This window comes from Centropristis striata, chromosome 2, assembly GCF_030273125.1.
Source record: "Centropristis striata isolate RG_2023a ecotype Rhode Island chromosome 2, C.striata_1.0, whole genome shotgun sequence".
Lineage (NCBI taxonomy): Eukaryota > Metazoa > Chordata > Actinopteri > Perciformes > Serranidae > Centropristis > Centropristis striata.
In genome coordinates this window covers 2,702,908-2,730,906 of record NC_081518.1, presented here as the reverse complement: position 1 = coordinate 2,730,906, position 27,999 = coordinate 2,702,908, and the positions used below count along the sequence as shown (strand labels likewise).

Sequence of the window (27,999 nt, the reverse complement as noted above, 5' to 3'; positions counted from 1 at the left end):
CCGGTCCAGACCCGTCCCGACGCCCCCGATGGCCGAGGAGGACCCCCAGCAGCAGGCGGAGCGCGGGGCCAGGAGCCTGCAGCCCGGCCTGCTCCCCGGGCTGCTCCCCGGGCTGCACGGCGCTGAGGCCAGCGCTCTGCAGATCCGGATCAAGAACTCCATCTGGTGAGTCTGGAGCTGCAGGAAATACTGCTCAAATATCAACATTTTCATTCATTTATGGCTCATAGAGACAGTAGTAGTGTAGTAGTAGTAGTAGTAGTAGTAGTAGTAGTAACACCCTTCACTACATTAACATTATTATATTTACTTCATATCACAAGATCAGAATCAGATAGATAGATAGATAGATAAATAGATAGATAGATAGATAGATAGATTACAGCAGTGTGGTATTTAGGTACAATAAAATACAATAGAATAAAATACTGAGGTAGAATAAATAAAAACAACAGAAAAAAACACAGAATAGTCAGTCTGTAGGTAAGGTACAGTGGCAAGATGATGGCAATTATACTGATGATATGATGGTAATAGTGTTATTGTGACTAGACAGTATATAATAATAGTACAGTATATAATATATAATAATAATATGATAATATAATAATAATAATAATAATAATTAGGCCAGTATAATAATAATAGTAGTATATCACAGTATATAGTAATAATAGTAATGGCAGCAACAGTATATGTATATAATAATAATAATAATAATAATAATAATAATAATAACAATAATAATAATAATAGTAGTAGTAATAATAATAATAATAATAATAATAATAATGATAATAACCTAGCAATGTGTCATATATTTAGCCTGTAGGGTGTGCATACATACATAATATAATATATTATATGTAAACAATATATTATTATTATTATTATTATTATTATATTTTACATATAAAACATATAATCGTCTTAAATAACATGATGGTGCATTGCTAATATATACATTAGAGCCACACAATGTGAAACCTGATGTTGAATATTGCAATAATTTTATTACTTATAATAAATAAACAGATACTCTGTTCTGCTGTTTTCACTATACTGCTGAAATACAACAAATTTTCTTGTTGAATTAAAAAAAATGATGAACTGAACACAGATGGCACCAATAAAAATAATTATTGGTAGTTACATTGTTGTTGCAGAAGCAGCTATTAACAGACAACTTCCTTCTGTTTCCATCATGAAAACAACGAGCAATAAGCTGAAACCATCAGCTACACTGGAGTTACTGTAGAAGTGGGTGAATTATATAACAATAATATAAAAGTATAATAGATTTTTTTTTTTACCAAGATCTGCTTTTGAAAACTGCTCATCCTAGGGCTGCACAATTATGGCCAAAATAATAATCACGATTATTTTGATCAATATTGTAATCACGATTATTAATCATCTGTATTTTTATTGCACTACGTTTTTACAAACAATTGCAACAGTTTTTAGTGTCTGGTGCTTGTCGTAAACAAACAGAGATCACTAAGTGAACACCTCCTGCTGCAACAGCACATACACACTGTACTGCTACAGAGCTAACTGTTAGCCTGTTAGCACATACACACTGTACTGCTACAGAGCTAACTGTTAGCCTGTTAGCACATACACACTGTACTGCTACAGAGCTAACTGTTAGCCTCTTAGCAAATACACACTGTACTGCTACAGAGCTAACTGTTAGCCTGTTAGTACATACACACTGTACTGCTACAGAGCTAACTGTTTGCCTGTTAGCACATACACACTGTACTGCTACAGAGCTAACTGTTTGCCTGTTAGCACATACACACTGTACTGCTACAGAGCTAACTGTTAGCCTGTTAGCACATACACACTGTACTGCTACAGAGCTAACTGTTAGCCTGTTAGCACATACACACTGTACTGCTACAGAGCTAGCTGTTAGCCTGTTAGCAATTTGCAGACTGGACGCTAAGGGGTTAACATCCCTTCTGGCCCTGCAGCTGGGAGAGACTGCTGCTGCTTCGACTCGTTCTTACTCTTCTTAACGAGCTCGTTAAGAAGAGTAAGAACGAGTCTCCAAAAGTCTCCAATAACACCAGAAAAAAGTCGCTGGATTTGTCGCCAGTTGCTTTCTTGGAAAATAGTCGCTAAGGGGGTCTGAAAAGGATTGTTTAACAGCTTCTTATAATTAGAGCCTGACTGATATGGGAATCGTTGAGACAGATGCCGATATTCATTTAAGAGTAGGAAAAATTGATCAATAACCGATGTGGTGGCCGATATAGTAATTTTTAGTACTATCTCGAACATAAAACTTTATTAAATAATATTTAACCTTGTTATGAATTATACAATGTATGTGTGTAACATTGTCAGACAATTCTATAATACAATAAAAGTAAGAATAAATAGTAAAATAAGAATGAATAGCTAAATAAACATCATTACTGTTCAGTTTCAGTCAATTGCTGATTATAAAAAAAAACATGATTTCTAAGTCATACCAAGCAACATTTTTCATAACAGCACATATCATAGTATATACACCGGTACTGATATGCCTTTGATAGGCCGATATCAGCCGATAATATCTGTCAGGCTCTAGTTATAATACAGCAGCTGTTTGTATCTTAATACATCTGGGGCCGGATTCACAAAAGTGTTCCTAAGATAAAACTTAAAAAATAGGATGTTTCTAAGAATGTTCTTAAATGCTATTCACCATTTTCTTTTTAAGAATTGTCGTTTGTCTTAGGAACTTGTTAGTTTTCTCACTCAGGACGTTCTTAGATTTTTTACCTAAGATCACTAGATCATTAATTAAGTTGTATCAAATTCAACAACTGCCTCTGTGATTTACTAAGAGAACATTGTAGTGTAATCTAGGAATAGACTGACATGTCACACAGACTGAAAGGACATTTACTTTATATGTCAACTGACAGAATAATATTTATGTGATAAATTCACAAAAAAACTACTCTGACCAACTTCAATGAACAAAACTTGTTACCATATTGTCTAGGGCTAAACTAAATATTAAAGAAATCAAATAAATTTCATACAAATTTGTTAAAGTGAATACAAATCAAGACTTTTCTTTCCACTGTAGCTGTTTTCAGACTGCTGAGGGCTTCTCTTAAAGTTGTGAAGAAATTTCAGAAGGAATCTAAGAACTTTGTTTCCAAGAATCTCATTTGTTCTCAAGTTCTATCTTAGGAAAAAACTTAAGAAGAAAGTAAAGAAAACAACTAAAGAAAAGATAAGAATTTCTTCATGGATACCAAATCTTCTTAAATTTTGTCTTAAGAGCAAAGTTAAGAAAAAAGTGGTTCTTAAGAAGCATTTTCTTCTTAAGAATGCCCCTGTTGTATAAAGATGATTGTCTGTCTGCTGTGACAGGAGAGAAAAGAGGTTTAAGCTAAATTATATCAGAAAAAATACCTAATTTCTTTAACAATTGATAAGATTATTATTATATTGTATCATATCGTCTGAGCTGTTTGAGGCCGACTGAAAAATACCAGAATGTTCTCCAGCGCTGTCATTTAAATGTCAAACGGCCGCTAAATGTCAGAAGAGTGAACGAGGAGAAAGAACGACAGTTCAGAGGTGAAACAGGAAAACATAATGTGAATATTAGTCCCGCTCTCTAAATATTTAACCTTTTAAGTGCAGAAATATTGCTGTTCAGTTGAGCGTCTGAGCGTTTGGTGGTGAAGTGAGATCGTCTTAGTTCAGGTCAGTGAGTTCATGTGTAATGACACACTCCACTGTGTCTTCATATGAAGAGCTTCTGCTGCTGCTTTAACCCATAGGAACCTATGGTGACACACATGTAAAAAAAAAAAACACTTTAAATGTTCGACAAGACAGGAAGTGACTTCTCCAAAATGTGGCTGTGACTGGAAACAGAAATATGAAAAAGTAGCTAATTTCAAAAAGCTTATTTGGTAACGCTTCATAATAAGGTCGTTAATAACCATTAATTAACAAGTAATAAGGCATTGTTCTCGCTTTAGATCCGCTAGTTGCAAAAAGCATAGTTAACTTATAGTTAACTTATAATAGATGAGCAATAAAGTATATTTTAATATCAATAAGCAAACAAGATAAGATTAATAAAGGCATGGCAAAGACATAATGGGTGGGTCATGGGTGTTTGTAATGCCATTATTAACACTTATATAAGCTTATAAACACACAATAATGTTAATAAGCATCTTGTAAGGACTTACAAGGGCCTTATTACTTGTTAATTAATGGTTATTACAAGGACCTTAATATAAAGCATTACTGCTTATTTTTTGTTACGAGGATAAGTTTGAACCCATTTAACAATTCTAAATACTAAATACTAAAATGTTCAACTCGATACCGATACTCAGGAAAATATTCGATACTCGATACCATTTTCGATACCACCAGGATAAAAACAAAGACCCCAAAATTTAACAGAAATATTTTTATTATCAAGAAAAATGCAACATGTAAAAATGAACAGAACCACAGGTTAAATATTTATAATAAAAAAAAAAACAGTTGTGCAAAAAGAAACTACAACTATGATAACAAGCTTCAGATACTTGATACATTTGAAAATCAGTATCGTATCCGGATACAACGTTTTAGTATCGATACTTTTTTGAGTATCGATACTTTTGACAACCCTAGTTCTAATATTTTAACCTGTTTTGACCATATTTCCTGAACAAATTAATATAAAACAACACCTTAAAAAACAAAACTGTTGTATTTACGGTAAATAAACCAGCAGTTGTGGTTGTCAGAACTTTACCGTAATAAATACGGTGCAACTTTTTCTAATATTACGGTAAAAAGATATCAGCACTGTTGATTTCACGTTTAAGATTACCATTTTATTCCATTTTTTACCGTTATCAAAAGAATCTGCCATATAATTGACAAGAAATTACTTTAAATGCAGCATGAATTATATATTTTACCATTAAATAGTACAGTATATTTCTGTTAGAGATATGGTATTTAGTGCATTTAACAGTGAAAAAAAGTATTTTTACAAAAGATGAATGCATCAAAGGGTTAAGGATGTGTTGCATCAGCTGGCGCCTCAGGAGTCATCCAGGGTGTCGTTACTAACGGCTCTATGAAGCTTCTCAGCGCGGGGAAATCCCTGGCTCCCTAGAAACAGAGATTTAAAGTGTTAAAGTGTTCTGGTTGAGGCTTAGAGCGTCTCCTGACCTGCTCCGAGGTGTCTCCAAGTAAGAGTCTTTAAATGAGCCCTGCCTTCTGTCTCACAGGCAACAACAAGCTGACCTGTTGGCAGAATTAGACCTGGACCAGTTATTCTCAGGGAGCTGGTTGGTGAGGCAGGAATCACCTATCCATACACTGCAAAAACCAACTGACTGAAAAAATAAGAAATAAATAACTAGAATTAAGCAAATACATGCTCGAAACAAGTCAAATTATCTGCCAGTGCAGTAAGTAAATGATTCTTTATAAGAATTCTTTGAATAAGTCAAACATATCGAGGCACTGGAAAAACAATGATGTGTTGAAATAAATCCAAATCTACTTATTTTGAGCAATTGTGGCTTGAAAAGCCCAACTGTAGTAACATTCAAATACAAGCACATTTTTTGTGGGTAGAAAATGCTTTTGAAATAACATTAAAACTACATGCAACTAGAACTCTCAATTGGAGCCAATATTTTAGGTAAAAACTCAACAGTTGAATAGATTGAAAAGCATGAAAAAGCTCACAATGTCAATCCTAAAAACAAGTCTTTAACCGATAAGATAATTAAATAAGCACATAATAATAATAATAATAATAATAATAATAATAAAATAAGCACATAATAATAATATTATTATTATTAATAATTAAATAAACACATAATAATGATGATAATAATAATAATAATAATAATAATAATAATTAAATAAGCACATAAAGCTATGGTCAGCAGGTAAATTATACTCAAAACAATATAATTAAGATACTATTGCTAGATATGAGAAGAAAATACTCGGTAAGCTTCATGTTTTTTGCAGTGTACCGCCATAATAGATTTTGTGAAACTGTACTGATTCTCAAAAATACTGTGTAGAAAATCAGTTAATAGTTAACATGAGAGATGCAGATGTGCAGTGTTAAAAATTTGTCCAGTGCAGATACTGATGTTTCCAGCTGGTGTTGTTTACTCTGTGTTTGTTCTTACATTTTTTTGTGTGGCAGAGAAAGATAGAAATCTTGATTTTACTCACTGTGGTCATGAATTTCACTGCAATATAAAACCTACTATATCCTAAAAGGTTTTTAGGTTTTTACAGCCTCTCCTGTCCTCTCCTCTCTGCTCTGTGTAAACAGCTTCTCCTGATAACCAGTGAAACAATTCAGAGGAAGGACGTTTATCCATTTGTTTTATTTTTAATACAATTATTTTCATTTTTTTACGTCTATGTATGTATTTTAACTTTTTATAAATTTCACTTAATTTTCTATATTCCATTTTGACTGTTAATGTCAGTTTGTGTGGGTAGTTGGTTGGTTGGAGCGGAGAGATGCTGCTGGAGGCTCGTCTCATACCAAACATTCCTCTGCTTTATAAATAAATACGCTCATGTTACAGCAGCTTCACTCATTTATACTTTGTCTTTGTTTTGCAGCAAATCTGTTCAATCAAAAGTGGAAAACATCCTGGTGAGTATGTGTGTTTGTTTCATTCTTCATTTTTATTCAGCTTTTTACAAGATCATTTGAACAAATAATAGAACATGAGAATAAATAAATAAAATATAAATATAAATAAATTAGAATAATAATTTATATATATTTATACATACTGTATATACAATGAGACTTGCATACATATAGAAAATATTTAAACAGAAAAAGGGCATTTGGGGGAAATATACACATTTCCATTTCTGCCATATTTACTCAAATGTATTTACGTGAACCTCCGGGGAGAAAATGATACATACAAATTATAAATTTATTAAAACCTTTTTATTTAAATTATTTAAATATATATATATATTATTTTTTTATTTATTTTTGTTTCTAGCACTGAAACATTATTGCTTTCCTGATGATATTTTTATAATAATAATAATAATAATAATAATAATGATGATAATATAATAATATAAATAAAAAATAATAAAATATATAATAAATATAATAATACAAATAAAAATAATTTAAAAAATAAGATATTATTACATATTGCTACTGTCGTTTAGGCTTACTAGTAATTAGTGAAGTCCTTTAATAGCTTGTAACAGTTTAAAACCCAAAAATATTTCACTTTGTTTTATCACATATGATACTAACAGTAAGTCTTCACCTTTCAAAAGCTGGAAACAGCATAAAAATTGTTGCATTTTTGCTTGAAAAATTATGATTAATTGATACTCAAGATAGTTGGCAATTCATTTTCTTGTGATCAACTCATCAATGAATCCACTAATCAGCTCTATTGACCTCCGGGACTTGGTGACAGTCACCCTGATGATTGTGGGTCAGAATAGTTCTCATGAAAATGAAAATTTAGTTCTCATGAATTATGGTCTGATCATTTATTCTGTCCTACAGAGTCTAACTGCAGTAACAACACAAAGGGTAAAACTGAGAAAAAATGCTTTAAAGTTTTTAACGTTTTTTAACTGGCCGGCCAAATGTGTTATAGGTAGATAAGTGATTTCTACATGTATTGATGTCATTTTTATGTTAAAAAATCGTGACGACTTATTTGACCTTTGACCCCAAAAATGTAGTTTCTGCACTCTGGTTTAGTTTTGCTGTAAAAGGTTCTAACAGTAATGATAAACAGAGAGCAGGAACTATAATGTTGTTGTCTTCTTTCAGCTTTTATATTTAGTTTTCAGTGAATAAACATTTTCAAATTGATTTTGTTATCAGTGTATCTAAAAGTGTTTAATAAATTCAAAGATTTGTGTATTTTAGACTCAATATTATAAAGTAATGTTACATTTTAGTCTTAATATAATTTTATCTCACTTTTTTTTAACTTAATCACTATCTAGATCATAATTTCCCCATCAAATAAACTTAAACTTTCTATAATTCTTGTCTTCACTATTCAACACAATGAAGAAATACAAGGCTGCACTGTATCACACTCAAAGTTTAGCTTTAGTTTTGAGTTGGATTTCGTAGTTACTGCAACATTATTTCTCTGAAATAAAGCAAAATTGAAACCTAAAACTTTGTCACAAGATAAAACAGACGTCAAGGAGTTTATTATAGTTATAACTCAATTTCGCCCAAAAATGTAGTTACTGCAGTTAGACTTTGTAGGACAGAATACATCCATAATGACTGAGGCTTGTTGGCTCTGTTGAAGATTTGATAAGCTGCTCTACACTGTAAAAAAATAATCTGTTAAATTTACGGTAAATTACCGGCAGCTGTGGTTGCCAGAACTTCACCGTAAAAAATACAGTGAGGGGGTTTTCTACTGTAAATTTAAATATCAGCAAAAACTAATTTAGACTGAATATTCTCGTTATTTTTAAGGTAATTGTGTCATTCATTCACACATCATGGCAAATCTCCATTAACTTTACATGAAAAAGTTATATTTTAACAGCAAAACTGTGCGTTTCCTACAGTTCATGACAGTAAAATTAAAAATTGTGCTATTCCTTGATTTACGGTAATTAAAAGTGTCCACTATGGTGATACACAATTTTTAATTTTACGCCCCATTCCTGATGCAATTTGACAGTGTTTTACTGTAATTTCTACAAATATTTTTTACAGTGTATAGAGAAGAAGTGGAGTAGAGTCTTTACTGTACGCTGCTGTTGTGTCTAGTATTAAATGTGTCTGCTCAGTTACTATTAACAACAACATAGTTTGTTTTTAGAAAATGATGCTGAGCTCCCAGGAGAGCGGGACAATAAAGCCTACGTGTTGGACAACAGAGCAATAAGTGTTATTAACAGTTATTTCTGTGCTAAAGCTGTGATTAATTTAACTTTTATTGTGCAAGTTGTGGAAACCATTTAACGGATTAGCCCAGTATCATGTTCCAGCTTTTAATAAAAGAAACAGTCGATGCAAAACATCCAGTGAGGAGCCAAGGAGAGGAGAGGTTGTCCTTATGTAACGCTCTCTCTCTCTCTATATATATATATATAGAATGAATGATGTCATGTAGTAGTTAATACAGGCGGGTCATTCAGCCTCTCAGGCCTTTCAAAAAAAGACCTTTTAACCCCGTGTAACCCTGTGATGTCCTCCTGAGAACACAGACTCACAGCATCTCCTGTCAGCAATCATCTTCTTCACAGTGCATGAAACAAAGCTGCACAAAATGCTGCAAACAGTTCAGATTTACTGTCTAAATGTATATAGGGCTGGGCGATATGGACCAAAAGTCTAAATATTTAGGCTGCATATCGATATACGATATATATCGCAATATTTTTATGGCAAAGTGAGAGTAAATGTTAAAGTCAAAGCCAAATATGACATGTCACAAGTAGTTTTATTGACTGTTTATTTTATTAAGTGCTCATAAATACTGTATAACAATGGGTTGTTTTTTTAAAATGAAAGCTCCATAAAGTGCACACAAAAATATCTTAAATAAAAATAGCCTATGAAATAAAAAAGGCCAATCTTTTTCCGAAATAAATATATTTATATGAGAAAAGAATAACAAACACGGCACTACTCAGTCTAAATTAAATTTTTTGCTGATTTTTTACATTTAAATTTACAGTAGAAAACCCACTGTATTTTTATGGTGAAGTTCTGGCAACCACAGTTGCCGGTATTTTTCCATAAATTTAACAGATTTTTTTTACAGTGTATTTATATGAGAAAAGAATAACGAACATTACAAAAGAACTAAATATGACAAACCCTAGTGAGGGCAGCATTTATATAGAAAGAGAGACAAAAAAATTAACTATAACAATATATGCAATATGGTCTAATTCCATATCACTTTAAAAAATATATCGATATATCTTTTATATCGATATATCTTTTATATCGATATATCTTTTATATCGATAAGTCGCCCAGCCCTAAACGTACACAGCGGGTGTTTACATGCCTCCAGTGTGTTTCAAGCATCAGGGATTTAAAGAAAATGTTTTTTAACCCTCTGAACCCCAACCCACCACTGAAACGTGTGTTTTTGTTTAAGTAATCGCCCAAAATACATCAATTATCATAGAAAGAAACTGTAGAAACAGGCACCATGGTCGAAATTTGAACTTTCCGACAGTCTTTGAACAGATCATAGGTTCTGAAAGTTTCTGTTTGCAAAAGAAACCAAAACGAAGCTTATTTCTATCAAAATCACTTTATTCTACATCTCTCATTTAAAACGTTAAAAATAAACCATTTGTAATAACAGGATCCTGTTAAAAAGATTAAATTCTGCAGAAGACATGATTGATTCTGCTGAAAAAGAGGACAGAAGAGGCTGTTTACACAGAGCAGAGAGGATAGGACAGGAGAGGTTGTAAAAATGCAAATAGTTCAATATGTATAACATGTGGAGACACATTTTTTTTTTCAAATATTCATGACAGTTTTGGTTTCTTGGAAAAGAGTTGTATATATAAATTCCATTTTTTTAAACATTTTTTTTAAATTATCAGAGAAATTCAGCATTCGTCTTTTCTTTTTTTTTAAATTATGATTTATGCCATTATAACTGTGTTATTCTGCACAAAATACATTTTAGGGTTATTCCCACTTCTAGCCATGACTGTGCTGATTCCACAGAGCTGCAGGACTTATTATATATTACATGTTGCAGTGTAAAAAAGAGCATAAAAGACCCTGAACCATCCTCTGAACAACACAAAACAAGGTTTTAGCAGGATTACATCTGAAATGTTATTGCCTAGTAGAATTATTAGTCAATTAATTGATTAGTTGATCAACAAAGCATTAATTGGTAACTTTTATGATAATCAAATAATCGTTTTAGTCATTTTTAAATGCAAAAAGTCCAACCTGTAGAAGGTGTTTCATGCTTCTTAACTGTGGGACTTTGATGCTTTTCTTTGTGATAATTAACTGAACAGATCATTAATCGATTGATTGAGAATATAATTGATCATGGAACTAAAGTTGAGTTGCAGCCGTGTTGCTTCATCTACAAAGGTCATTTACCTGTTTACCTCCCTAACAACAGACAGTTAATTACAGACGATAGGAGCCAATTAAAGGGTTCGTTGGCAGTGTCTGTCTGTCTGTCTGTCTGTCTGTCTGTCTGTCTGTCTGTCTCTCTGTCTCTCTCTCTTTCTGTCTGTCTGTCTGTCTGCAGACATTTAGACTCTGCGTGAATGGGTGTGTGTGTGTGTGTGTGTGTGTGTGTGTGTGTGTGTGAATGCAGCATATTTATGAATGATTTTAATTATTTTAACCTTTGTTTTTAATTTTGAACCTTTGGGTCAAGAAACTCGAGAAAGATGGATTTAGATAAAAAATATCAACTTTTTATTCCACACATTTGTATTTCTTGTCAAAAGATGGACACAAGTCTTCAGTGTTTTACCTTTTGGGATTTATTTGAATCATTTTGGAATCATTTGTGTTTCAGGGTTCCAGTAAAACAGTTTTCTAGTTCCTGTTAGTGAATCCTCTCCTGCAGGTTCCTGTTAGCTTTACTTGGCGTTAACACTTGTTGCCTGCTGCAGAATGTAAAGTGTTCCTTCATCACGCTCTCATGTTTCTCTCTTTCCTTTGAGGAGCGTCATTAGAAGAGGTGAGACAGTTTGTAGCTGAGGATGAAAAGTTCACACACGTCTTAGATTCTGGAGTTAACAGGACGCCTCGTACGCTTTATTAAAGATGATCATTCATTTAAGTTTGTGGGGGGAAGACACAGAGACTCCATCAAAGGATGAAAATGTTATTAATAATAATAATAATAATAATAATAATAATACATTTTATTTGTAAAGCTCTTTTCATAAAGTCATCTCAAAGTGCTACAGAAACCAAAAACAAAATAAACAAAAGACTAAGAGAAAAATCAGACACATTAACCCAGAAGAACCCAGATCAATTTATCCATAAAGGAAAAATAATGGGGTGTATACCACAGACCAAGTGGACCACATAGAACACATTTATGATGTTTTAAAAAAAAGAAAATACTACCCCTAAATGTCAAAGATCTGAGATGTGACATATACCTTACAATGGGCATTTATGGTATTTATGTTTATGATATTTCCTATTTTAGAACAAATAAAAAATAAACACCTTTTCTGCTTACAGAAACGCAAATTTTCCTTTTTCTTTGCATCTTCAAACCTTTAACAAAATTATTTTTCAGATTTGTCTTTAAAACAAATAACCATTTGCCTTTTTGTTTGCATCTCCATAACATATATCAAAATTGTGACTTTAACTTGTTCAGAAAATAATAGTCAGAACAAGTTAAATGTAACACAGGACATCATATTAATGGATTAGAATTGTTAAATGGGTTTAAACTTAGCCTCAGAACAAAAAATAAGCTTTTTGAAATTAGCTACTTTTTCACATTTCTGTTTCCAGACACAGCCACATTTTGGAGAAGTCACTTCCTGTCACAGTCACATGACCACCACACCAGGTGTTGAGTGTGCATCGATTAGGGATTTAATGAGTTAAAATGAAGCATAAAGCTGAATATGGGAGATTCAGCAGCATGAGTTAAAATCAGCAGTAGATAAAAAAGACACAGGTAATAAAGTAGATTAAAGAAAACAGCTAAAGGAGGAGATTGGTAATAAAAACATCTAGGGACAACCTAAAGATGCATGAACAAAAAAGTTGTAAGCCCTTTTTTAAAAGTGTCCACAGACTGGGGTTGTGGTAGATGTTCAGAGGGAGCTCCAGATGTGGGGGAAGCGGAGCAGAAGGCTCCGTCTCCATGGTGACGGAGGAGGTTTATACTGTGGGAGCGGAGGTTACGGGTGGAGGAGTGAGGAGTAAGGAGGTCTTTGAGGTATGGCGGGGCGTTGCTGTAGATGCAGATGTTGGTGGCTGATGAGGCCGATCTTGTATTGAATTCTTGAGGTTGTGGGAAGCCAGTGAGGGATCTGAAGAACGGGGGTGATGTGGTCGTATTTGCAAGTTTTCATCAGAGTTCTGAATGAATTGAAGTTTCTGAAGGTGGTTGTTGGGTAAACCGATGAGCAGGCTGTTTGTAAAAAAACAATAACTAACTGAAACTGTATTTTGTGGTCACAAAACTAACTAAAACGAACTAAAATTATAGTGAAAATGTCCTTCGTTTTCGTCTTTGTCGACTTTTTTCATCCGTAAACCTTTTTGGTTGATATGAAATCTATTTCATCTATCTGGTTTTATGACTAAATAAACTTATTGGGGCTGAGATGGATCAGACAAAGGAAATAAAGGAAACATTTATTGTGACCTTATTGAATCTGGCACCCAACAAATACCCCATTACAAAACAACTAAAACTAACTAAAACTAAGCATTTTCCAAAAAAATAAAAACTAATTAAAACTAACAAACTCACTCTAAAAACTAACTAAAACTAACTGAATTAATAGTTTAGTAATAGTTTTCTTTATTTCGTTAGTTTTCGTTAACTTTAATAACCTTGGTAGAGAGGGGGATAACTGGACCTGATACCAGTTTATAAGGCTTCGGTTTTTGGAGCTGTCCAGCTGATCATTTATATAAAAACAAGCTGTTTCCCACTCCAGCTGATCATATTTACAGTAGAGTGTGTAATATAACAGAGCTGGTTCTGATGAAATGTTTGATATTCATCCAGTGAAGCTCTTTACATGATGCAGGATCAGAGTTTTACTGGATTAAAGCAGCTGCACTGTTGAGCTGTGACACTGACAACAAGTTATTAAACAGTCAGCAAGTTAATAAAACAAACATTCATGATATTTATTAGGGGTGACCCCAAAATGTTTGAATAGTTGATGAGTCAGTCTGTTGATGGAGCCTGTTGTCAGTTAGAAAACAGTCAGCTGAGATCACCTGTTTGCTCTTTTATATGTTTTTTTTGGACTGTGGCCTTGTTTTTCACTGCAATATATAAAATATATATAAAATCTATAAGTCCTGCAGCTCTGTGGAATCAGCACAATCATGGCTAGAATCAGGTACATATTAAACATGTCGTTTGTGCAGAAAAACACAGTTATAATGACATAAATCATAAAAATAAAAAAATAAAAAGATGCAAGCTGAATTTCTCTGATAAACTATTTTTTTTTAATTGGAATAAAATGGAATTTATATACAAAACACTTCTCCAAATGCCCTCAAGTGTCACGAATATTGGAGAAAATAATTGTGTCTCCACATGTTAAACATATTGAACTATTTGTATTTTGCACCTGTAAAAAGTCAGTTATAGAACTAGTGAGTAATTTTAGTTAGTTTTAGTTACTTAGCACAAAATACAGTTTCAGTTAGTTATGTTTTTTTTTTTAAACTTTCATTTTTATTTTTATTTCAGTTAATGAAAATGTTTTTTCGATTCTAGTTTTTGTTATTTTGTTAGTTTTCATTAACTATAATAACCTTGCTCTGTGCTGATGAAGAGGAAGGGCAAATATTAAAACTATCTTATTTTTGTCCTATTTTATCTCTGCAGCAAGATGTGGAGAAGTTCTCAGACATTGAAAAACTCTACCTCTACCTTAAGTTGCCTTCTGGTCCCAACAGCAGCATCGATAAAAGGTAAGAACAGCCTGATGGTGTTCATATTTATCTTTATTTATTCATAATATTTATATATATTTATACTACAGAGTCTAACTGCAGTAACTAACAAACGGTTAAACTGAGAAAAACTGCTTTGAAGTTTTTTAATGTGTTTTAACTGTCCAGCCAAATGTTTTATATGTAGATAAGTGATATGACACTTATTTCTACATGTATTGATGATGTCATTTTTATGCTCAAAAATCATGATGATTTATTTGACCTTTGACCCCAAAAATGTAGTTACTGCACTCTGGTTTTGCTGTAAAAGGTTCTAATAGTGATGATAAACAGAGAGCAGTAACTATAACGTTGTTGTCTTCTTTCAGCTTTTTAATTTCAGTGAATAAACATTTTCAAATTGATTTTGTTATAAATGTATTTAAAAGTGTTTAACAATTCTATATATGACACTTTTTTACTTCATCACTATCTAGATTATAATTTCCCTTTCAAATAAACGTATAATTTCTATTATTTTCATGTTTAAATTAGTATATTTATATCCAAAGCAGACTGGGGTAAGTGCAATTACTGCTTGGTTTTGAGTTGGATTTTGTGGTTTTTATGTAATAATTTCTCTGAAATAAAGCAAAATTGAGATCTAAAACTTTGTCACAAGATAAAACAGACATCAAGGAGTTCATTTTTAGTTATAACTCAATTTTGAACAAAAATGTAGTGACTGCAGTTAGACTCTGTAGGACAGAATAGACAAATGGACAGTTGATGAGATATTTATAAGGCAGAAAAGAATCATTGAGTGTGTTATCCTTCTGTAGAAGAATAATGAGCTGAGAGGAGCTGGTTGTCTTCTGAGCTGTTGAAGAGTTGTTCTTGTCTTTATTTTAATTAATGAATTAATGAATGGTGGTCTCTCCTCAGCGATCAGAGCGCTCTGTCGTCCAGCAGAACGCAGCAGACTCACGCCTTCAACTGGATCCGCCATCACCTGGAGGAATACCCCGAGACCTCTCTGCCCAAACAGGAGGTCTACGACGAGTACAAGTAGGTTCTAAAGACCACACACTTTATATTATTAAACACATAAACATATAGAACTCACAGAGAATACAGTAGATTATTTAAACTGAACCCTCTGAACCCCATAAAACTATGAAATGTGTGGGAGTTTTTTTTTTTTTTTATAAAAAGATCTCCAAAAACACACCGTTTATCATAGAAAGACACTGTAAAATAAATTTAAATTTAAACTTTACGACAGTCCTTCAACGCATCATAGAGGAGGAGGGGACAGGAGAGGCTGTTATATATATAAATACCATTTTATTTACATTTTAAAAAATATCAAAGAATTTTAGTTTTATGATTTATGTCATAATCATAATAACTTTATTTCTTTTTGCACAAAATAAATTTTTTGAGTTGTTCCCCTTGCAGTGAAAAACAAGGCCACAGTGAGTAAAATGTAAAAAGAGCAACAAACAATGAGGGTTGCATATAAATTGTAAACGTGATTGTATATTTGTGAATATGTTTTATTTATTTGAGATTTTTTTTTTTATTGAAACCTTTTATTTAAGTGAACATAAATACTGTATAAAAACAGGAGAACCTTTTTTTTTTTAAATCAAAGCTCCATAAAATGCACATTTAAATAAAAAATATGTTAAATAAAAATAGCCTATGAAATAAAATAGGCCAATCTCTTTCTGATTTTTTTACATGTTTTTATTTGAAGAAATGAACATTGATCACAGATATTCAACATACATAATTTTTCTTATTTTCTTTCCCCTCACCCATCCCCATCATGCTGTCAATATGAAAAATAAATAAATAAAATAATGAAAATAAAAATACAGTATATACAAGGTTAAAATAATACTGTAATACAAAATAAATAAAGATACACTAAAATAAATTAAATAAAAATAAAAAGCAAATAAAAAAAGAATAAATAATGAAAAAAAAAGAATAAATAATGAAAAAAAATACAAAAAAATGAATAAATAATGAAAAAAAAATACAAAAAATGAATACATTTATAAATCAATAAGAGAAAAAGTGGACGTCAAGACAGTACAAACAGGCTATTTGCCTTCTTTTAATCTTTAATCTTGTGGGAGGGCTGTAAGTTTCTCTGAATAATTAGTGAATGTGTGTGATTGCGGGTCACCTTTGGACCAGATCGGAGCTCTAATGTTCAGATTCTTGGTCCTGTGAGTGACGGGCGGCAGCGTCACTATAAATAGAGCAGCAGCCTGGGAATCACACACAGCAGCATGTGTCGGTAATATTAGAATGGAAAGTCTGAGACAGCCATTGAAACGCTGTGACGGGGTTATGTAACTGTCTTTTTAACTCCAGCAGGTCAGAAATACAGCGGCCTCCAGAAATATTGGCGCCTTTAGGATCGACAGGTGAAACGGCTTTAAAGAGACACAGCGTGCTTCACTTTAAAGCTGCAGAAACATTTTGCTTTGTGCAGTTAAAGAGTCACATTCTGCACTAAGATTTATTTACTTCTTCTTATACTGAAGGCAGCTGTTAAAGAGATATCTGGAGTTAAACTCCGCTGTGTGTTGGATGCAGATACACACGTCATTTACACTTTAGTCTTTTTTTACTAATTTGTCACTTTCAACAACTTGCAGCTCTGCCCTTGCAAAATTCACCTTGCATAACTTTTAAATATTTAAGATAAGATATTCCTTTTTAGTCCTACAACAGGAACATTTTCAGTCTTACAGCAGCAGAACAGAACCGGACAGCAAATATAGAAAAAAGCATCAATAAAAAACAATAAATATTATTTATTTATTTATTTTTAATTAATTATTGTTATTATTTACAATATTAACACTAGTATTAACACTTTAAACAAGAAGAAATGTAACATTTGGAACAATATAAACAGACTCAACCGTTAAAAAACAATAAATATTAAACAAGCAATATTAGTATTAACATTATTAAATATTAAAATTATTTTTATTAATTATTATTATTATCATTATTATTATTCATAATAATTATTTTATTTTATTTATTATTATTATTTATTATTATTAATTATTGTTATTATTATTCATTATAATTTGTTTTCAGTTTTGGGATTCAGATATTTATTTATTTTGGTTCTGTATAAAAACAGAACATTTTTAACATTGATGCCTTTAATTAAAGTGAGTGACAGGTGTTGCAGCTCAGTGAGAGTCTTTATTTTCTCCTTTGATCTCTGTGTTTCACCAGGGGCGGGGCTTCACACACACACACACACACACACACACACACACACACACACAGACACCTGGTGCAGAGAGAGAGACAGGTGCTGTGACGGTGCAGCGCTCACTAACCTGTCGCTCTCTCTACTACTACTACTACTAATAATAATAATAATAATAATAATAATAATAATAATAATCTACTAATAGCTGCACAACAACGTTAAAGACTTTCATCTCGTCACAGATTCAAACATTCAGGAGATAATAATAATAATAATCTGCTCTGTTTACACAGTTTAAAACATCTCTCTATTGACACATCAGGGAATTAAAAATGCATAAATATTTACACAAAGAGTTTTGTCCATGAATGATAAATCCACCCTTTGAAAGATTTGACACATTATAAAAGAAGACAGCTGTCAGAAAAGGTGAAAATATCTGAATATGTAGAGAATGTGGCGCCAACTTAAAAAAAGCTTCTGTAGGTTTATTGTTGAGCTTAAAGTGACAAACGGGAAACAAGCAGCTGATATATCAGATATATATCTATATATATAGATATATCTATATATATAGATATATATCAGATATCTGATTCATCTGGAGTTCTCAATAGAATTTCATTATATAAACTATTTGAATTCCAACTTGGAAAATACAAAGATCTCCTATCTTTGTTTTGATTCATGATGATTCAAGGAAAATACTGTTTAAAACTCTAAAACATTTTGTTTTTTAATTAATATTCTTATTCAGCTTTTTAAAGTATTATTTGAAAATAAATTAGAGCATAGGGTGTTTGTTTTTAAAGAGGAAAAAAATACTACTAGACTTGCATACAGAGATATTTAAACAGAGAAGGGCGTTTTGGCGAAGTATACACTTTCCATTTCTGCAATATTTCCTCAGAATTATTAATTTGAAGCTTCAGGAAGAAAGAGATTCTTCCCATTTCAACTCTTTCATGAATGAGATTGTACCGTTATCCGATAGATTATATATATCCTTTAGATGAGGGTCCAGCTTCGTTTTGTTTTTTGATTAAATCTTTAATTAGCTAAATCTTTTTATTAAGTTTTTTAAAGTATAATCTGAACAAAAATTTGACCATGGGGTGTTTTGAGACCTGTAATCAAACCCAGACACACACATATATATATATATATATATATATATATATATATATATATATATATATATATATATATATATATATATATATATATATATATATATATATATATATATATATATATATATATATATATATAGATGTAGATATAGATATAGTTACTATGGGTACTATTACATATATACTACTAGACTTGCATACGTACGGGGGAAAAGATTTAAACAAATCACACATATTTGTGCCATATTTCCTGATTTTTTTTACTTGAAGCCTCAGGAAGGAAGAAGTTCATAAAAAAATGCAGAAATTAAAGTGCCATTCTCCTATAGATGAGTGTCCATCTTCAGTAATCTCCTTGTAATAGATTTTTTCTGGCAGCAACATAGACGTTACATTAATATTTATAGATGTTGAATGAAGTAGTTCAAAAAAGAGATCATGCCACATAAAGGTAACTATCGTCCCACATACAGTCACTAATTCTGTGTGTATTTTACACCAGAAACTCCTTTTATCTTCATTTCATTGATGCTGTGTGTTTGTGTTCCAGGAGCTTCTGTGATAATCTGACCTATCATCCTCTGAGTGCTGCCGACTTTGGGAAAATGATGAAGAACGTCTTCCCGAACATGAAGGCGCGTCGACTCGGCATGAGAGGGAAATCTAAATATCCTTCAGACAGTCAGACACAACATCTGCTCTTCACTTCACTACGCTCTAAATATAGACGTAGTGGAATAAAATATAAATATAGACGTAGTGAGATGAAATAAAGTCTCTCTGCAGGAGGAACGCAGGTCATCTCGACCCTCATGATGCAATTCAGATCATTTTTTTCTATTTTGATGATGAAGTGCAACATTTGATTTACATTCATAACTTGCAGTCCTTTAAGTTTATGTAATAATCTTTGTTTAAGGTGAGATGATAGAGCAATAACTGTATTGAGCAGCTAATGTCATTTATATAATATTTCCACTATAAGCAATAATAAAAATAATGTTCTTAATATCAGCATATTAAACACATTTTTTAAATTAAAGTAGTTTCACTTCACTAAAATCACTTCAATATTCAACTTCAAGTTAAATTGTTCAGACAGAAAATTAATTAATATCGAAAAATCATATTTTTTGAGCCAACAAAGTAAATAATATTTCCTAATTTTCTAAAAAAAAAAAAAAAATGTATATGGAAAATTTAACTGATTTTCAACTGTTACATGGACTGTGCACCATCCATATTATACTGTATATTTCCAGTTTATTTAATTTAATTTAATCTATATATTCATTTTGTGAAGTATGTTGACTTATATATATTAATATTAATAGTTTTTTTTTATTAATTGACTCATTTATTTCATAAATTAATTATTTTCTGAATTTCCAGTATATTTAATGTAATAATAATAATTTAATATATTTAATGTAATAATAATAATTTAATATATTTAATTTAATAATAATAATGTAATATATTGAATTCAATAATAATTTAATATATTTAATTTAATAATTATAATTTAATATATTTAATTCAATAATAATGTAATATATTTAATTTAATAATAATTTAATATATTTAATTCAATAATAATTTAATATATTTAATTTAATAATAATAATTTCATACATTTAATTTAATAATTATTATTTTATATATTTAATTTACTACTACTACTACTAATAATTTAATAATTGATTAATTATAATTAAATTAATGTAAAACTTTTTCAAAAATTATTATTATTATTATATATATGATTTTCCTAATGAAACTGTGTGGAATCAGGTGTTTTTGACCTTAACAGCAGCTCACGTATTGCTACAGCGGTCTGAGGAAGAGACCCTTCATCCACATGCCGTCTTTACCAACTCTGGACCTCCACAGGAGCAGAGACGGGGTGAGCAGCACGTTCACATTCTCCTTATTAATATCTGATACTTTTGTACTTCTACTTCAGTGAGTTTTGAATGCAGGACCTTAACTGTAGTGGAGTAATTTCACAGTGTGGTATTAGTACTTTTACTGCAGTAAAGGACCTGAATACTTCTTCCACCACTGGTAGAATATAACAAACAAGCTCTAAGATCTGGTGGAAATCAGACAGAAGAATTTAAGTTATTTTCAAGAAATTTACTGTTTTATTTTACAGGGTTTCCCTTGTTTTTCTACATTAAGTACAAATTTCTTAAAAGGTAGAAATAAAAAATAGAATAGAATAAAATAGAAGTTGAAATCTGTAAATTATTAATTCATTTTTATTTTTATATATTGTATGTATTATTTGTTTGCTTAATGGTCTTGAATGTTAAATTCCAGTTACTTTTCAGGTCGAGATTTAACATAAAAAACAATTTTAAGTGACTAGACACCTTTTTATTTAAATTAAACGGTATATTAAGTAGTTAAAATGAGTCCAACCTTGACAAAATAAACTGCTGCTTACATAATTGAGTCATTAATAATAATCTAACATTATTTTTTAACAATCTGATTGGGTCCATTCTACATAACGAGTACTTTTACTTTTGATACTTTAAGTACATATTGATTCTGATACTTTTGTACTTTTACTTCAGTAAGTTTTGAATGCAGGACTTTTACTGTAGTGGAGTAATTTCACAGTGTAGTATTAGTACTTTTACTGCAGTAAAGGACCTGAATCCTTTTTCTAACTGTATATAATAACCTCGTGTGAGCAGGTCCAGTGTGACGTGCTGGAGTCCTCGGGTCAGCTGAGCATCAAGGAGGACGTGCGGTTTGCGGCCTGTGATCTGGTGTGTGAATGGGCCCAGAAGGTGCTGAAACGACAGTTTGACGCGGTGGAAGACTTGGCGCGCTTCCTAGTCGACAGCCACTACATCAGCAACAAGTCTCTGGCAGCTCTGACCATCATGACGGGAACAGCAGCAGGTCAGACACAGTTTAAGTTTTCCTGATTAAAGCAGGTCAACAGGGACACCTGGTGGTGGCTGCCTGCTACTGCATCTTTATTATACTCTGATTCCTCTGGAACCTGAAACTTTTACAGCACTCTGGTCAAACACATGTAACACCCACAAATGTAATAAACCACAAACAAATGTAATAAACCACAAACATAATAAAAATCTTTAGCTTTTAATGCAATAATCCCACAAACGTAATACATTTTCCACAAACGTAATAGCTGCTGCTGCCTACTACAAACATAACACTCGATTTCCCACAAATGTAATAACTTTTACGTTTGTGGGGAAGTGAAAATCTTTGGGAAACACTGATTGATGTTTTTCAACATTTTATTAACCAAACAACTAATCAATTAATCGTTTAAATAATCGACAGATAATGAAAATGAATAATAATGAAAATAATCATTAGTTGCAGCCCTAATATAAATGCTGCCCTTACTAGGGTTTGTCATATTTAGTTCTTTTTTTTTAATGTTCGTTATTCTTTTCTCATATAAATATATTTATTTCAGAAAAAGATTGGCCTATTTTATTTCATAGGCTATTTTTATTTAAGATATTTTTTTATTTAAATGTGCACTTTATGGAGCTTTGATTAAAAAAAGTTATTGTTACTATTGTTTTGTTTTTTCTTCTTTCCTTTTTAATTCAATCACTACCTTCTCCTTTTGGTTTTGGTGAAGAGCACATTATGACTCGTTTAGGTCTTGAAATTGAAGGTGCAAAGACTTTAGACTTGCAAGACAATGACTTGGGTCGCCCCTCTGTTGAACATTCATGCACAATGTGATACAAAATGAATATTAATGCTAAAACTGAAAAAGCAAAGGAGCGCCTCTGTTTTAATGTAGAAATTTTACGCAAAGTGAGAAAATTAGATCATAAAACTTGCATGTCATATTTGACTTAGACTGAACATTTGCATTGCAAAATTGCATTACAAATAAAAACAAACAATTCAACAACATTGATCATACATTAAAAGCAGGTTTGAACAGGTGGATTGTGACAGGTTTTTTGAAGGTTGTTGGTTGTGAACAGTCTCTAACAGACCTGATCTCCTCCGTGTGTCCAGAGGTGAAGCCTCTGTCTCAGACGGTCTCGGCCTTCGTCCCCGCTGCAGAGACTCTGTCCTTCCAGCCTCAGGGGACGGCGCTGTCTCCGCCCTCCGTGGACGCCAAGCAGCAGCTCCAGAGGAAGATCCAGAGGAAGCAGCAGGAGCAGAAGCTGCAGTCTCCTTCTCCTGGAGAAGCCAGGAGGACGGAGGACAGCGTCCCTGGTGCTAGCCCCGCCCCCCCCGTCCCCTCAGCCAACCATCGGCATCGTGGTCGCTGCCGTCCCCAGCCCCATCACGGTGAGACGGCAGGATAAGATATGTGTGTTGTGTTCTGAGCCACTTCGCTGGGACTTTTACCTTCATGTAGCACATTTCACAGCCATTCTTGACTGTTCACTACATTAATTATTTGTTATCTAATGTTACCTTTAAACATCTGAACAACTTTTCTGCACAAAAGACATTTTTGAGTTGTTCACACCAAGGTTATTATAGTTAACGAAAACTAGAATTGAAAAAACATTTCGTTAACTGAAATAAAAATAAAGTTTATAAATAAAGTTTTTTTTTTTAAAGGATAACTATGTATGTATTTTGTGGTTACAAAACGAACTAAATTTTAGTGAAAATGTTCTTCGTTTTTTTCGTCTTTGTCAACTTTTTTCATACATAAACCTTTTTGGTTGATATGAAATCTATTTCATCTATCTGGTTTTATGACTTAATAAACTTATTGGGGCTGAAATGGATCAGACAAAGGAAATAAAGAAACATTTATTGTGACTTTTTTTAATCTGGCACCCAACAAATACCCCATTACAAAACAACTAAAAGTAATAAAAACTAAACTAAAACTAAGCATTTTCCAAAAAATAAAAACTAATTAAAACTAGCAAACTCACTCTAAAAACTAATTGAAACCAACTGAAATTGAAAACAAAAAAATCACAACGAAATTAAAACTAAAACTAATGAAAAATCTAAAACTATTGGCATTAATGGTGGGAGGTTCTACTTTTAACCATTTTTTCAGTTCGTTTTTATTGTTATTTCAGTTAACGAAAATGTTTTTTCAATTCTAGTTTTGGTTATTATTAGTTTTCATTAACTATAATAATCTTGGTCCTGACTGTCTCTGTGTGTCTGCAGGTCCAGAGGAGGCAGCTGATGTCCCCCAGCCCTCTGGGGGCAGTAGAGAGCAAGATGCTGCCTATAAACTTCCAGATGGTGACTCAGCCGGTTCAGACGGTGAAACAGGCGCCTCAGAACCTGGTGGTCAGCCCGGTGGGAGAACGCTCCGCTCGCCAGCGTTACGCTCAGATCCTCCCCAAACCCGCCGCCACCACCGCCATCACGCTGCGCTCGCCGTCCACCGTCATCCTGGGACAGAGCCCCGTCCAGACCGTGGTGACCACGTGTCACGTCAGCCCGGTGGGCCTGGTGAAGATGACCGCCATCTCCATCGCCCCCAACAGCAGCAGCACCACCACCTCGCTCTCCAGCGCCGCCCTGAGGCCGGCGTCTGCAGGCACCGCCAGCTCTGTAGAGGACGCCGTCTCCAGCCAGAGCATCATGAGGAGCGTCTCTGCTGTCCCCCTGCTGGCCCCGGGGGCCCGGCCCCCCAACACCCCCACCATGGATGTAGAAATGGAAGTTGAAGCTATTCATAAAAACAGCCAGATGCTAGAAGCTAACAGGGTTGCAGGAGCTCTGCAGAGGGCTGCCAGCGTCCCCATCCTCCAGTCTAAAGGCTTCCTGGCTCTGGAGGAAACATCTACCTGCAACGGAAGCTCCTCCTCCATCTCCAACACTGTGCCAGCACTAGAAAGCAGCAATAACGGAGCTTATAACACTAGCACTTTGCACTTAACGGCCTCCACTCAGAACGCCAGCGCCGAGTCGCTACTCAACACCAGCAGACCTCTTTCTTCTTCTGGGGAACGCAGCGCTGCAGCAGGGTTTCTGTCCAGGAAGCGTTCAGGCCTCAGCCCAGACCTTTCTCCAGTCAAGAGGCTGTTTCTGCCCCAGCAGCCGGAGCCAGAGGGCCCCGCTGGTCCCGCTTACGGGTTCAGAAACACGCTGGGGAACCTCCTCAGGCCGGGACCTCCCACCAGGTCTGAGAGCGCCCCAGCTAGCAGGGAGGTGGAGATGAAGATGAACTCTGTCCCGTCTGCACTCTGCACTTCCTCCTTCAGATCCAGCGGCTTTTACTCTGTCGCCAAAACTCAGAGCTCCCTGCAGAGGAGGAACACTCCCACTGTGATGGAAACCAGTCACACATTCATGCAGCAGCAGCAGGGCCACACAGGGGCCAACATCACCAGTAACCCCGGCTCCCTGACTAGTAACCCCGGCTCTATGATTAGTAACCCTGGCTCTATGAAGAGTTCAGCTCAGCATCAGGCCCACTCTGAACCTTTAGACCTTCTGCACCAGGCTCCATCCTCCATCCAGCTCCCCCTGCAGACAGACTTGGACTACTTCCCCTTCGACGATGACGTGACCCAGGACAGTATCGTGGAGGAGCTGGTGCAGATGGAGGAGCAGATGAAGCTGAACAACCTGCAGGAGTTCGGTGTGTCTCTGCAGGGCCAGCAGGCCGCCATGCAGGACAACATGCTGTCGGCCAATAATCAGACCATGACGGCTTTATACAACGCTGCAAACAGCCGCAGTAACCCCATGCAGACGCCCACGCCGACGCCCACTCCGACACCGACGTCGGAGCTGATGGGAGGCCCCCAAGGCCTGACCGGGGAGAGCCCCTTCTCCCGCATCGCCTCCACCACGCCGGTGGACAGCGCGCTGGGCAGCAGCCGGCACACTCCCGTCGGCACGCCGCACTCCAACTGCAGCAGCACGGTGCCGCCCAGCCCGGTGGAGTGCAGGAACCCGTTTGCCTTCACGCCCATCAACTCAAACATGACGGGCTTCCACGACGGCGGCACCGTGTCCAGCAGCCCGGTGAAGCCCATGCAGAGGCCGACCGCCACGCACCCGGACAAGACCCGCCTGGAGTGGATGAACAACAGCTACAACAGCAGCAGCAGCAGCTTGAACAAGTCCAGCAGCGGGATGGGGCTCCTCCCCAGCTACCAGGGCCTGATCGGGGACCAGTTTCAGAAGCCTCACGCCTTCGCCGTCCCTCACGCTCGCCACCACGACAACCACTTCGGCCGCCTGACTCCCATCTCCCCGGTGCAGCAGCAGGTCTCTAACACGGCCAAGCAGGAGGGCTTCGCCGTGCCCTGCGCCCCTCTGGACAACAAAACCTCCAACTCTCCCGCTACGGCATTCCGCTGCCGCAGCGTGAGCCCCGCCGTGCACCAGAGGAACATGAGTGGAACCGCGGGGACGCTCCCCCACGTCCCCCGCTCCGTCCTGTCCCCCTTTAACTCCCCCGTGACGCCCGAGATGTTGAGCATCTTTGCAAACGGCCAAACGAACCTCGGCGTGAGCAGCCTGGCTCAGAGGAGCCACTCGGTGCCGCTCAGCATCATGATGCAGACGGAGGCCCCGCCCCCGCCCAGCCAGCACCGCGGCAACCAGAACATCACCAACGTCCTGCTGAGCAAGCTGGACGGGGACCACGACGACGCCGTCCGGGGTCTCGGCATGAATAACTTACCCTCCAGCTACACGGCTCGCATGAACCTGACCCAGATCCTGGAGGCGGAGCCTGGACTCTCCTGCAGCCTGCTGGGGTCCGAGTCCTCCAGCAGCCTGCAGAGGAACAGTTACCTCATGGAGGACGCTCTGAACCAACACATGGGGGACAGACGAGGACAATCAGCTTCTGCAGAGCAGTCTCTGTTAGCTCTGAGCTCCCAGCAGCAGAGAGAGGAGCTGCAGCAGCAGCTGGACTTCAGCAGCACGGTGAAGGAGCTGCTGACGGACGGCGTGCAGCTCATGGAGCAGGTTTCTGCTGCAGACTTCCCCTGTGAGATCAGAATGACATCAGAGCTCTCCAGCAGCATCAACGACCTCAACGCTCTGGACACGGAGCTCCTGTTCGACCCCGACCAGCAGCAGCAGCAGCAGCAGGGGCCCTACCAGGGCCCCGGGGCCGAGGAGCAGCTGGTGAACGAGGCGCTGTTCCAGCAGATCGCCAGCGAGGCGACTCATCCAGGAGGACACTCGCTGGACTGGCTGGAGAGCAAAGACCACCCCACGGTCGGGTTGATGGGTTGACAATCAGGCTTTTTATTCTCAGTCATGTTGAACATGCTGTTTGTTTTATTTATGCAACACTGGACACGTTGAGGTGGCTCCAGTTTAAGTGCCAGGCTGAAGCGTGCTGACTAAATGCTGGTCATTTAACCCTTTAATCAGAGGAATCCCCTCACACTGTCTGTCTGATCAGGAGACTTTACAACCAGGAAAATAACTTACTGAACTAAAAACATGTTGGTGAAGAAATCAGAACAGAGACGTGGAGTTCTTAGTGTAAAGAAATGTGGAAATGGATGAAACAAGATTAATGTTAATAGGCCTTTTTTTTATTACCAAAAACATGTTTTATATCATTATGCAGGCATTATCTAACTAAATCATAAGGTACAAAACAACTAAATATATTCATAGCTGAACTAATAAGTGGTCAGAATTTTAAACATTTGTGTGTGATTCACTGTAAAAGAAGTGCTTTAGGTGTCAGACGGGCTTTATTAACATCAAGACTCTTTTTAGGTTTATAGAAATATAATTTAGTGACAGAAACATAAAAAAACAAGTCCATCCAGTATAAATCATTTTAACCCTCTGAACCTCAAACAGTTTCAGGACTTCTTATTTTTTCTGTGTTTTTAACAGTATAACAATTATAATGCCATAAAACAACAAAATGTAAGTTGAATTTCCTATATTTCCAATATATATATATATATATATACATATATATATATATATATGATGGAAAAAAATTCTGAGACCGA

General features: G+C 35.3%; 1 pseudogene; it reads left to right on the top strand.

The window, feature by feature from the left end:
• The first annotated feature begins 28 nt into the window (after positions 1-28).
• Positions 29-27,944, top strand: LOC131993357 (DNA-binding protein RFX7-like; annotated as a pseudogene).
• Positions 27,945-27,999: the final 55 nt, after the last annotated feature.